The following is a 14,562-nucleotide window of genomic DNA, read 5'->3' on the forward strand; positions in this document are numbered from 1 at the left end:
TACATATATAATTAAAGTGCATATTAAAGGCTAGGGAAGAACAAAGGGCAATAACAGAGCAGAGAGGAAGGGATAGTTTAGGGCAGGCCTTGATCAGGCAGAGACATATAAGGCAACCCTGGAATATAAACATGGCTCTCTCACTGTCTCTCTGCTTCCTGAGTGCCATAAAGTTAGCAGCTTTCCTCCACCAGCCCTTTCCACCATGATGTTTCTGCCTTGAAGTCAATCATCCATGGACTGAAACGCTTGAAACTACAGACTATGGAACATGCCAGTGTGGAGTCAGTCAGTATGCTGATGACCAACACATTACAGCCAAGGGTTCCTTCCTCGTTAACCGAAGTGTGACAGGAAATCAGCACCCAGGTGTTCAGGAATTCTATCAGAACAAACTCAACTTGTACTTTCAGCCTTTGCAGTTGAAATACAACCAGAAACATGTCAAAGAGTACAATTCAGTGAAAGGACTTTCCACTTTTCAACTCAGGATGCTCTTCTGACCAAGGGCAGGTTTCTACACAGAGTTTGTTACTTAAGAAAATGAGATCTGGAGGCCCCACCACTTCAATGCAGCATGCCAGAGGAGCCCAGCTCTCCCCTGCCCCATGAAAGAGAGAAAGAGGGTCTCTCTGACACTCCTAGATGAAAATTGAAGCCCACTGGAAAAGTGAAGAAAATCTGTGATAAAGGCACATCACACCACCACAGTTGGTAAGTTAGAAGGACCAGCACCCCACATTGGAACCTGGTCTAATTTCAGGGGAAAGACAGCTGGAACCTGCAGTTGAACCTTGCATAGTTCAACCCAGCAGGAGGTCAGAGATCTCACCTGGGGCTTTGCAGCCAAAAATCAGCCTGAACCTCAGGGGACAGCTGCTGACTTGCTGAAACTAATTAGCTTAGAACTGCACACTCCTGCCCATACTGTCTATTGTATCAACAGAGGCATACCCTGAAGGAGACCCACTATTTCTATAGTTATTTTTTGTTTTCAAAGTAATATTTTTCTCTTATTGTCCATCATTTTTAAAAAATTATCTATATTTTTATTTTCTCCATTGTTTTCCTTTTTTATCTTCTTTTTCATATGTTCTTTTCTGTCTCTTTCTCACTCTCTCCCACCTTGATCTCCATTACTCTCCCTTTTTGCTCCTGTTCCTATCCTAATTCAAATTTATTTTCTTTCTTTTCCTTTTCTTCTCTTTTTCCTTCTCTCCATTGCCATTAGTTTTAAAGGGAAGTGATAATAGTCTCTGCCTTCCTATTGCTCATAGTTTGTCCTGTTCTTGGGTATATTTTGTTCTGTCTTCTCCTCTTCTCTTCAACAGCTTCATAGACTTTGCATGATCTTCCTGTGTCCTCTGACCTCACTTCTAAACTTTCTCCTTTCTCTATCCTATCTATCCCTCCCTCCCCAACTCCTTATAAATCCGCATCTTAAGAGTAAAGTTGTTATATTGAATAACTTATTCACTATGAGCATGTTTTGGGCTGGTCCTCAATTTTTATTTAATTCACACAGTTAAAGGTGATAGATTAATAACTACCACAAATTGTCATTTTCTAAGCTGTGCTTGATGCTACTGTGTTGTTGATTGTATCACTTGGGCAAAGGTGTTGTAATTGATCTAATCAGTTGTCCTCCCTGGTTTAATGAAAATGAGATAGCCTCAGAGACATTAGAGACTCTAAACCTAAAGACCAGCTATATCTGCAAGATTGTAGTATTAACCCAGGAATTAAATCAAGGACAGCAACAGCAACAAAAATAGGAATGAGAAGACATTTAAACAAGACACAAACACAGACTTCCATCCCACCAAAGATAAACTCTGGGGGAAATGAGGTGGAAAAGTCTGACAGTCAACCATCTGGACACCCTGAACCAATAGCACAGGAAGTAAAAAAAAAAAAAAAAACAGATAAATGAGGCTCTAGAAAATTTCAAAACAGAAATAATTTCCCAGATAACTATAGAGATGGTGAGAAGAGTTAAAGACATGATTAGAGACTGTAGAACAGAAACAGATTAAATATATATATACATGAGCTCAGGACCATGATGGCAACCATGAATGCCCAGCATAGGAAAGAAATGGACTCCATGAAACAGATTCAGTTATCCAGGAGATTAAAAACTCTTTAGAAAGCATCCACAGCAGGATAAATTAATGTGAAGATAGAATTTCAGATATAGTAGATAGGATTGCGGTCAGTGGCCATGAAAAGAGAGATCTCTTAAAAATAGTAGGGGAACATGAAAAATCAATTCAATAACTCTTAGATGATGCAAAGAAGAATAATATAAGACTGATCAGAATCCATGAAGTAGCAGGAGAAAGTACAAATGACATAAAAAAAACTTTTCACAGAACTAATGACAGAAATCTTCCCAAACAGAAGGAAAGAATTTGATATACAGATAAGTAAGACACATAGGACTCCAATTAGCCATGATTAAAAAAAAATCTACGCCTAGACATATAATAATCAAGATCCTTGGAACCCAACAGAAGAACAAAATACTACAAGCAGTTAGAAAAAAGAAACAAATTATATGCAAAGGAAAGCCCATCAAAATCACAGCAGATTTTTCAACAGAATCCCTCAAATCAAAGAGAGCCTGGAGTGAGGTATTTCAATTCCTAAAAGAAAACAACCTCCAACCTAGATTGATATATTCTGCAAAAATATCTTTCAATACTTCCATGACAAAGAATACCTGAGAAATTTCATGAACACCAAACCAGTACTCCAAACACTTCTAAACAACATCCTGGGAAAAGAACATGAAGACCATAGCTCCCTAAGGGCCAACAGGGCAAATATACCAGGCAAGGCAAGAAATTAAAGGGAGAGAGAAAAAAATAAAAAACAAAATAACCAACAGGAAAATAACATGACAATGAAATGTCAATACTTAACAGTTATTACCATCAATGATAATGGCCTCAATTCTCCAATCAAAAGAAACAGGCTGGCAGAATGGATTAAGAAGCAAAATCCACTGGCAAAATGGAATAAGAAGCAAAATCCAACAATATGTTGTATACAAGAAACACATCTAGTGCAAAAAGAAGCCCATAGACTGAAAGTGAAAGGATGGAAAACAATTCTCCATGTGACAGGAGCCCAGAAAAAAGCAGGCATAGCAATCTTATTTGCAGACAAAGCAAATTTCAAACCAAAACTGATTCTAGTATTATTAATGTAGGACAGTACCATATCATACCTCTGTGAATGTAAAATATCTTGTACCTGCTTTATGATATGTGGTAGTGACCGTGTTTTATCAGAGCTCTTTTTGAAGATATTACTCTAGAATGTTCTCTTTCCAGATGATGATTAAGATGCTAATAAAAAAAAATGGTGCCAGGTACCACAACAGCAACAGAACTTTGCTGTTATCTGGATAGTATTCTTTTCTTTGTTTTTTTGTTTTTGTTTCTTTAATGGAATGTGCTGAATGTCTATAATTTTGTTGAGATGACTGCAGAACCTGGAGAAGCTGTTGCTGCTATTGATGCATAACATACTGCTATTATTGGTCTTTTTATATAAATATATATACACACATATATATAATTTGAATTTTTGGAAACTTTAACTGTGCTGTCAACTTTGGAAAAAGTTATCCCAATTTACTGTGTTGAGTTGGCATTGTACAGAAATTGACAGCCATATTGGTCTAGAAATGTTAATTTTTTTTATTTTTATTTTATTTTTTTCCATTTGTACAGGGGTAACACACTATATTAAATATGTAAGGTCCTATATACATGGGTTTGATTATAGAAACTAATAAAGTATTCTCTAAATAATGAAAAAAAGAATAAGATAAGACTATAAGAGCAAGAAGCAATTTAAATATGTTCAAGGACCATTTTCATCTTCAGAATTAAGGATTATTTTAATCTTACATCATTGCCTTTTCTCTTTTACTTTCCTTTTTAGTTTTATTTTAGGATTCCCTATTTTTAATGTTCATACAGAGATTTCTTTAACTGAAATACTGAATAGTTTCTCTGGTGTGAAACGCTATAATAGTACACAGGATCCTAATGAGATAATTAATAATGTGAAATAGGAAGTAAAGGGATAAAGGTGTAGGGAAAGTGGGAAGGGTGGGGGAAAGGTAATAAGGGAGAGGAAAAAATATGAGAAATTGAAAAAATGGAAATAAAGTGTTTGTAAATGGGGAGGGGAGAAGGGGGTGAAGGGAGGGCAGGGACAAGGGGAAAAAAATGAGAATCAAGACCTATCATGTAAAGGTACAGGATCCCAAAAATGAATGTAACTGTATTGTGTACCTAGATTGTACCAATAAACTCAATAAAAAAATTAATTTGAAAAAATAAAATAAAAAGAAGCAAAATCCAACAATATGCTATATACAAGAAACCCACTCAATCCACAAGGAAATTCATAGACTGAGAGTAAAAGGATAGAAAACAGTTCTCCATGTGACAAGAGCCCAGAAAAAAGTGCGGGTAGCTATCTTATTTGCAAACAAAATAGATTGCAAACCAAAACTAATTAAGAGAGACAATGAAGGACATTACAACCTTCTAAAGGGAACAACACAAGAGGAAGAAATGACAATCATAAATATATATGCACTGAATACTAAGGCCCCCAACTATACAAAACAATTATTAGTGGATATGAAAAACAAAGTAAGCATTAATACAGTTGTAGTGGGGGACCTCAACACTCCACTGACACAAATAGACAGATCATCTATACTAAAATTTAACAACAAAATAACAGAACTGAACCAAGTCTTAGCACAAACCGACTTAGTAGATGTCTACAGAGTGTTCCACCCAACAAAATCAGAATATACATTCTGTTCAGCTGCACACAGGTCATTCTTTAAAATAGACCACATGCTAACTCATAGAACATGCTTAAGTAAATGCAAAGGAATTGAAGTTATCCCCTGTATATTATCAGACCATAGTGCAATTAAGCCTAATTAAGCAATTAAGCCTAAAATCAATAGCCTAAGAAACCACAAGAACTTCAAAAAAACACATGGAAATTAAATAACACCCTGCTGAACAACCATTGGGTCACAGAGCAAATTAAAGAAGAAATTAGACAGTTTCTACAATTAAATGATAATGCCAATACAACATACAAGAATCTATGGGACACAATGAAAGCAGTTCTATGAGAGAAATTCATAGCAGTAAATGTCCGTACTAAGAAAATAGAGAGAGCTTCAATAAACAAAGTAATGTTTAACCTTAAACTTCTAGAAAAAGAATAGCAAGACAAACCAAAAGCTCAAATGGAGGAAATTATGAAGATCAGAGCAGAAATTATTGCAGTGGATACTAAGAGAACTATACAAAAAAATCAATGAATCAAAGTTGGTTTTTCAAAATAATAAATAAAATCAATAAACCCTTAGCCAACCCTTATGAAAAAAGGAAAGAAAAGGCTCAGATTCATGCAATTAGGAATGAAAAAAGGTGAGGTCACAACAGATCCAGCAGAAATCCAGAGGATCATCAATACCTACTTTGAAAACCTGTACTCTAATAAAATTGAAAATACAGAAGAAATTGACAGATTCCTAGATACATACAAACTTCCAAAATTGAATGAAAAAGTCTAAACACCCCAATTACATTCAGTGAAAATGAAAATGTAATTAAAACATTACCAACAAAGAAAAGCCCAGGTCCTGATGGCTTCACTGCTGAATTCTGTAAGACATTTAGAGAAGAGCTATGGCCACTACTGTTTAAATTCTTCAATGAAATTGAAAGGAAAGCAATACTCTCAGATTCATTCCTGGAAGCAAGCATTACTTTGATTCCAAAATCAGGGAAAGAGCCAACCAAAAAAGAGAACTACAGGCAAGTTTCCCCAATGAGCATAGATGCAAAAACCTCAATAAGATAATGGCCAACAGAATACAGAAGATCATCAAGAAGATCATACTCCCTGAACAAGTCAGTTTCATCCCAGGAATACAAGATGGTTCAACATATGTAAATCAATAAATATAATATACTATATCAACAGAATCAAGGACAAAAACCATATGATTGTCTCAATAAATGCAGAAAAAGCATTCAACAAAATTCAACACCCATTCATGATTAAAAACCCTATAGAAAATTGGAGTAAATGTTCTTTATCTCATCCTGATAAAGGCTATCTATGAAAAACCAACAGCTAATGTCATTCTAAATGGTCAAAAACTGAAAACCTTCACACTAAAATCAGGAACAAGACAAGGATGTCCACTATCACTGCTCCTACTCAATATAGTTCTAGAAACATCAGTCACAGCAATTTGACAAGAGAAAGAAATAAAAAGAACAAAGAAGTTAAACTGTCACTATTTGCTGATGATATGATACTCTATATAGAAGACCCAAAAAACTCTGCCAAAGGGCTACTAGACTTGATTGGTAGATTCAGTAGAATCAACACTCAAAAATCAATAGTCTTGCTGTACACAAATAACAGACTCACTGAGAGAAATTAGGGAAACAATTCCTTTCACAATAACATCCCAAAAAAAGAAATATCTAGGAATCAGTCTAATGAAGGAGAAAAAACACCTCTACACTGAAAAATTACAGCAGTCTGAAAAAAGAGACAGAAGAGGATATAGGAAGATGGAAAGATATCCCTTGCTCCTGGGTAGGAAGAACCAACATAGTGAAAATGGCCATACTTCCAAAACTTCTATATGGATTCAATGCAAGACCTATTGAAATCCTAACAGTCTATTTTAGAGAACTTGAGAAAACAATACAAAAATTCATTTGGAACTAGAATAGCAAAAACCATTCTAGGCAACAGAGACATGGCAGGAAGTATCACAATTCCCAATGTGAAACTATACCACGAAGCCACTGAGATTTAAAAAAAAAAAAAAAGAAAGAAAGAAAGAGAAAAAGCATGGTACTGTCAAAGAAACAGACCTGAGGATAAGTGGAATAAATTAGAAGATGCAGAAACAACTCCAGACATACTCAGCTACCTCATCCTTGACAAAGGAGCCAACCATCCTCACTGGAGGAAAGATAGCTTCTTTAATAAATGGTGTTGGAAAAATTGGCTCTCAACTTGCCAAAGATTAAAACTACATCCATATCTTTCACCATGCACTAAACTAAAATCAAGCAGATTAAAGATATAAATATCAAAACAGAAACACTAAACTTAATGGAAATTAAATTAGGTAGAACTCTCAAAGGTACTGGCATAGGAGAAGACTTTATGAACAAATCCTCAGCAACCCAAGAACTTGCACAACAAATCAACAATTGGGATCTCATTGTATTAAAAAGTTTTTGCAGTGCAAGGGAAATCACCAACAGAGCTAAGAGACAACCTACAATGTGGGGAAAAAATTTTACCAACTACTCCTCAGACAAAGGACTACTATCTAGAATATATAAAGAACTCAAAAAAATCAGACCCCACAAATACAAAGACCTGATTCAAAAATGAGCATCTGAAATGAACAAGTATATCTCAGACAAAGAATTAAAAGCAGCAAATAAACATATGCAAAAATGTTCAACATCACTGTCATTGGAGAGATGCAGATGAAAACAACTCTGAGATTCCATCTGACCCCAGAAAGAATGCTGGAGGGGCTGTGGAGAGCAAGGAACCTTTCTTCATTGTTGTTGGGAGTGTAGACTGGGTCCACCACTGTGCAAATCAATATGAAGATACCTCAAAGAACTAGGATTAGAGTTTCCATTTGACCCAGCTATCCCTCTGCTGGGTATCTTTCCAAAATAATTAGAAGAATCACATCACAGTGATATATATGCACAGTTCATAAGAGCTAAAACTTGGAAATAACCCAAATGCCCATAACTGGAGGCTGGATAAAGAAAATGTAGTTTTTCTATAAAATAGAGTACTACTCAGCCATAAAGAATGAAAAACTAGAAATATTTATAGCTAAATGGATACACTTTGAGGCTATAATCTTAAGTAAAATAAATAGGACACACGAGTAAATACCAAATAGTTTCTCTGGTATGAAAAACTAAAAGTGTAAATAGGGTTCAAATAATAATTGAGAGGGTGAAATAGGAAGAAAATGGATAAAAGGGAAGTGGGGAGGAGAGGGGAAAGGAAATCAGGAAAAATAAAAAATGTGAAAAAATGGAAAAAAAGTCTTTGTAAATAGGTAAGGGTGAGGGGGATGAAGGTAGGGCAGGTGTATGGGGAGAAAACAAGAAACAAGACATATCATGTAAAGGTACAAGATCCCAGTGATAAATGTAACTCTATTGTTTGCTTTAAATGTACCAATAAACTTAATTTAAAAAAAGAAAGAAAATGAGATCTGAAGCCGTCAAGACCCTAATAATTCCAGATATGAAGCTCCCACCCTGCTACCTCTACTCCCCCTTCAACTATGAACAAATTATTCTCCCTTTCCCTGAAGTGCCTGTTTCCTTAACTTGGGCATAATGATGAATACCTTGGTTCCCAACAAGAAATTCAAAATGATTTCTATGAGGTGCAAGTAATAATCAAGAATCCATCCAGGCTTTGATGCTTCCCTCCTAGCAAGTGTCTTAACTTTTTATTAAACTTGTCTATGTGCTGTCTCTTCTATGAGTTGCATTGAAGGCAAGACCTCGAAGTTTTCTAAGACCTCAAGGAGGGACTTAATAAAGTTTCCGATGATGACAATCACGTCAAAAACCTCCAAAGCCACTGGCAAATGAGAAATTTAATTTAGATCTACTCTAGAAGTAAATTTCAATGACACAATGTAGGATCCCCACACTATCATTCAACCAAGACAAAAGAGCATGTTCTTTTCACAACTTCCTAACAAGCATACTGGATGTGAAATCTCTAAACCAAAGAAAGCAATAAGGATGGTAGAGGAGAGGGTTCTGCGTTATGCTGACTGGGTTCGAATCTAAGCGCCATCACTTGCTAGTTTTGTAAAGATGAGGACTTGAACTCTTTAGATCTTGTTTCCTTTCCTCTAATGTGGAAACAATGATTCAGCCATGATGAGAGCCTGTAAATCTCACCTACTCAGGAGATGAGGTGGGAAGATCACCTGAGCCCAGGAGTTCAAGACCAGCCTGGGCAACATAGCGAGACCCCCACCTAAAAAAACAGGGAGTATTAACATGGAAATGAGTAAGGTTACTGTGAACATTAAACCAAATACTACTAAACCAAACTACTTACAATGGTACTCAAAAGCTAATGTGGAGGAGGAAGAGGACAATGGTGCTGGCAGTGGTGATAGGAAATGGACACCTGCTCATGGGAGCTGAAACCAAGCTGAGCTTTTCCTAGGGAGTTACAGGCTTTCTGGGGGCCCTGGAATGACATAGCATGATGAGACATAAGCCATCCTTCGCAGAAGCCATCTAATCTATCCAGAACTCATACTGGCCCTGTATACATCACAGAGCACCAAGCTAGAGGAATCCTCATTGTTTCCTTCTTTCCTTGATCCCACAAACAAATGGGAACATGAATCACGACACCTCTGCCAGTCCCTGCAGCCTGTCTTCCATTCTCGTGCCTTTCCTCCTTTCTTGTGCCTATCCCTCTCTCTCCATCTTGTCTCTTGGCATCCTGTAGATCCAGCTACAAAAGAAAATGTGTAAATGCCACAAAGCCCTCCTTGGAGCCAGCCGACTACGTACTATGGACTACAGACTATGAGCCAAAATAAACCTCTCCTCCTTCAGCTTGTGGGTGTCAGAGGTTTTGTCCCAGCAATAAGAAAAATAACTAAGATAGTATAAAAGAAGCAGCTGAGTCTTCTCTAGAACGTATTACCTGTGTAATCATTTTTGGTCACATCACTCAAGACGTGACAAGTAGGTGGAAAAGGTGATAGAATCCCCAACCTGAAATTTAAAAGAAGTCAAAATAAATCTCATCTCTTAGCACTTTCTCACCTTTTACCACAAAAGCAATTACTTAAGTTTTCTCAAAGCAATAGGGCTTGTTCTTTTGCATACTCTTCACTCTCACCCTTTTTCTTCCCGCTCCTAAGGGCTCTTTTGGCTTCTACTCCTTTCTACTAGTCCACCTTTTTGGTTAATTGTAAGTGTCAGTTTGGTTGCATTTGGGGTGTACAAATTAAACTAGGCACACCCATGAAGGTGTTTCTGTGGATTACCCCAGAACTTGGCTCTGTGGGCTCAGTAATGCAGATTTTAGTCCTCACTAAAGTGAGAGGGCATCTTCCTACCTGTTGAGGATCTGAAAAGAACAAAAACATGAAGAGCAGGCAGTGGTAGTGTACCTGTAGTCCTAGCCACTCAGGAGGCCGAGTCAGAGGGTCACTTGAGCCCATATATTCAAGTCCAGAATGGGCAACACGGTGAGACCTGTCTAAAAAAAAAAATCAAAGGTAGAGAAAGGAGAAAGGAGAAATTTAACCCTTTCACTATCTGCTTGTCTGAGCTGGGACACTGGCCTACGTTTCAGCTCCTTCGGTTCTCATCAGCTATTTGGACTCAGACTGGAATTAACCACCAGCTTTCCTGGGTCTCCAGGTTGCCAACAGTGGATCATAAGACATCTCAGCTCCCATGATCACATGAGTCACTATCTCGCGAGGCTTTTCCTATGCCTGTGCCCTCGGCTCCATTTCTGTGGGGTGCGGGCTAATACACTGCATGTTAGCTCTGTTTCAACAGTAACACATTTTCTGGATGCTATTTTAACCCAAAATAGGGACACACATGCCACAGGTTGCTCGGTACTCCAGAGCCTTCAGGATGCCCTGGGAGCCCTAGTGTGAGACCCCCTCAGCAGTCATTTATTTCAAGCACTAAGCACAGGTCTGATTAAGCAAGTCTGACAGCATTTCCTGTGAATTCCCTTGGCCAGCAGAAATGCAGGGAAGGAGGTGAAAAGAACATGGCCCCCAGCACCAGGGACCCATGACATCCAACAGAGCAGGTTGGCAGGTGCTGGGGCAAAGCCCTCCACACTGCTGCCTCAGGATGATGTCATCTGAGGTGTGCTGAGTTTGTCTCTCTCTTGAGACCAGACGCTGTGACTCTCCATGAGCCCATGCTCCACATTCCTCTGCCAGGAGCTTATCATCTAGCTGGGGTGAGGGGAGATCATTGGAACGCAATGCCTTCCATGTAAACAGGAAGCCAAGGCAGTTTCTAAGCCTCACATGCTTTTCCTATCCCCAGTCAACAAGACTGACCCTCAGAGACCTCAGGAAAATCAGCAAGGTTCACATCTAAGCTCACAGATGTACACTGAGGAAAGGCCTTCCTCTCTATGCCGTCTTGTCTAACCTTCTAGGTTCTATAGTCATCTGATTAACGTGGTGGAACTGTGACAGGGTGTCTAGCATTCCCACCCCTAATTAGACTGTGAACTCCTCAAAGGCAAAACAGCAGTTCCCACAGCAAAGAAATGAAGACACCCAAACACTGCATTGAAAAATACTGGTGCCAAAGCCCCATCTCAGACTGACTTACAATCTCAAGGAGTTGAAACCTGTATTTTTCAAAACACCCCCAATGATTCCATTGTGAACTCAGCTTTAGAAACCACTGATTGAGGAAAAAGCACAGTAGGAACTCGGTTTGTTGAATGTATACTGAAACCAAGCCACTTGGTAGACCCAGCTGGAGAAAAGGGGAATAAGAAACTCTGGGTAGAAGTAAGGAACTCTGCAGCTGTCCAGCCCTCAGGACCAAAGGCTCCCTGACTGGCTTCTGATGTTCTTATCAGGTTAGTTTTTCTGGAATGACTGTATTTGCCCTTCAGATAGCAATTATTATTTGTGGAGCAACAAGCATACTAAATTAAGAACATGATGGTGCCAAATCCCTCCACCAGCTTTTAGGAACAAAAGCTCAACTATTGAGGGTACAAAACCTTGGCTATCTGTGCCCTTAGTCGGTCACGTCTTCTTGTCACCCACTTCAGTGCACTCCAGAATACAGTGCTGTGTCTGGGGAGGGAAGGAGTGGGGAGGAGAGAGAGAGAAGGACAGATTCAGAGAGGATTCTTTTGTACCTTTGTCTTATCTTGCTTTTCCTGAGCATACACTGGGGACGGGAGGCATCATTGGCACTTTGCCCTATGTCTGCTAATATTGATAATAGGTCCCTTGATCTCGAGGAGACTCACAGCTCATAACACAGCTAAGAGATAAGACATTGCAGCCACTGGCCACTTGTGCTCTTTTCTTTCTCCATGCAAGAACGTGACTGCTGCACAAAGAAAAGGAAAATACAATCTCCAGCCACAGAAGCAGGAGGAGGCTGGAGGAAAGGCTTCATCTGTGGTGGTGATTAAGACATTTTACAGCAGGAGAGGGAGAGTGACTGGTGAGCAGCTTACATCCTGATGGCCTGAAACTCTGCAGGAGCCGCACAAGCATTGGAGGTAGTAGAGGGCCGTCAGCTGCCATAGCCAGCTCAGTTCTCAGGCCTGAGCAGGACATGGTGTTGCACACCTGCAATCCCAGTACTCTGGGAGGCTGAGGCAGGAGATTGCAAATTCAAGCTTAGCCTGGGCAAATTACTGACTTAGTGAGATCCTGTCTCAAAAAAATAACAACAACAATAATAAAGGCTGGAGATGTAGCTTAGTGCAGAGGCCTTGGTTCAATCCCAAGTAAATTTAAAAATAACCAAAACAAAAAGGATTCCCAGACCTGGCTGGGTGGCTGTGGACCTTCACAGGATGGCCTTTCACAAAGAGAAGACAGACGTTCTGAACTTGAGAGCTGTGGAAAGGACCAACAGCACTGACGGCCTTCCTGAAATTGATTGGTTCTGTAATGTTCGCGTGCATTGCAGATCTTGCTAAAATCCACATTCCCAGGCCCTGTCCAACAGAGGTTCTGCCCTGAAACCAGTCTCCACACGAAGCCCTGGAGGTCAGTTGGGGAGTGAACAGAGCCAGGTTTTCCCTTCTGCTCTGTTTATACATCATTAGAAATGGCACAGAGTCATTTTGTGCCCCTCGCATGCAGAGCCACTGTGGCACACATGGCCTATGACTGACCATGGCGGACAGGTCTCCAGCAGGCCTAGGTGCCCTAGAAACCTAGGTAGCAGCAGAGCTACCCTGCCAGAGTAGAGTGTGTTCTTGCTCTGAAAGGCTGGCTGGCCGGGGCTGGCCCATGGGGACACGGAGCCTGAGTGTGTACCAGAAAGGCTGCCGACATTTGAGAGCTCCTGACAATGTGGCCAGGGCTCAATTACCCTCTCTGAGCTGATCTGGTCAGATTTCTAGATGCTGGGGAGGCCACTCAGGGACAAGGCTCCAGGTGGCCCTGCCTGGTCATAGGAAGTGCTGTACTTTGGATCATCAAACTGTCCGCAAAGAGAGAGTGTTTATGTGAGTATCTGTGTATGTCTCTCTGCGTGTGTGCAGGGTATCTGTGTGTGTGTGTGTGTGTGCGTGTGTGTGTGTGTGTGTTGGTATGTGTCTGTATACCTAAGAGTTTAGACCCAAGGTGTGAATTGGGGTACACAGGCACCCTGGATCTTGGTGGGTGCATGAATGTAGGACTTTTGGGGTTGTTTGCTTTATATCTTCCTTTACTGTGTATTGCTTGAGCACCTCTGAGGGCTCTCATAGGAGAGAAAAAGACCCTTTCCCACTCAGAACTTACAGTTCAGCTAGAGAATCAGCAAGAGAAAGATGTACCTGTTTCTTTCTAATCCATTTCCAATCTATTTCACTCCATCTCAGTCCATTCCACACCGTTCACATCTGGCCAGGACCACTCCCATTTAGCCTGTATTTATTGACCTGCTATTAAATGCCTCCTCCAGGCCAGTTGCTAGTGATATATCAAACAAGCATAAATGGTTAGGGAACCACATTCATCATGTATAAAACCAAAAGAATATTATGAGACAAATTTCTGATGCCACTAATAAGTGTGTAATCACAAATCTGTCTCCCAACCAGTTTTCTCAAATTAAGATAATGAATAGACCCTTCAAAGGAAGAAAATTTTCACAAAACTTTCAGTTGGACCTAAGAATTTTTTATCATATTACTTTGGTCATTTTTTAAACTTTCAGAGAAATACCAGAACAAATTTGTCAATGAGTACCTAAAAATACTTTCTGAAAAAACAATAATATTCAAATTTACAGCACCGATCTAAAGATACTGTTTTGCTGAAACCAAATTAATGATGTTGAGTTTAATAATGAAGCCTCAGGTCTGGTTCTTCCTTTAATCAGCTTTGTAGTTTGGCTTTTAGAGTACTAATTAAAGTAGGACCTATTTCCATAAGAGTGAAGTTCAAAATTATATAAATGGTCTCACAGCTTTGCTTGCTAGTTCAGAGGCATCAGAACTCAAACAAAATGCGCTGGCTTGCAATTCTCAGATGCCCGCTTCATTGCCACATCAGCTGGTACCACCATGAAGCTAATTCAGCTGAAGATAAGATTAACACTGTGACACTTTTGAGCCTGTGTCACATTTAACCTTGCCATTGCCTGTATTAAAAGAAGAAAAACCCTTTATTGTGAAGTTACTACCTACTTATTTTTAGTGAATTGCAGGTTGCCAAATACA

The 14,562-nt window shown here is 39.4% G+C and overlaps 1 long non-coding RNA gene across 3 annotated transcripts in view; it reads right to left on the reverse strand.

Annotated features, from left to right (window-relative positions):
* LOC104856672 overlaps window positions 1-10,367 on the reverse strand; it is a 63,701-nt gene extending 53,334 nt beyond the window's left edge. For all 3 annotated transcript variants that reach the window (XR_004517511.1, XR_778689.1, XR_004517510.1), the window contains exons 1-2: window positions 10,286-10,367; window positions 9,814-9,884 (exon numbers count right to left, since the gene is read on the reverse strand). This is a non-coding gene — a long non-coding RNA (uncharacterized LOC104856672). The remainder of the gene's footprint in view (window positions 1-9,813; window positions 9,885-10,285) is intronic.
* Between the last annotated feature and the right edge of the window lie 4,195 nt (window positions 10,368-14,562).

The sequence above is a fragment of the Fukomys damarensis genome, unplaced genomic scaffold, assembly GCF_012274545.1.
Source record: "Fukomys damarensis isolate Sample0158 unplaced genomic scaffold, DMR_v1.0_HiC HiC_scaffold_16, whole genome shotgun sequence".
NCBI lineage: Eukaryota > Metazoa > Chordata > Mammalia > Rodentia > Bathyergidae > Fukomys > Fukomys damarensis.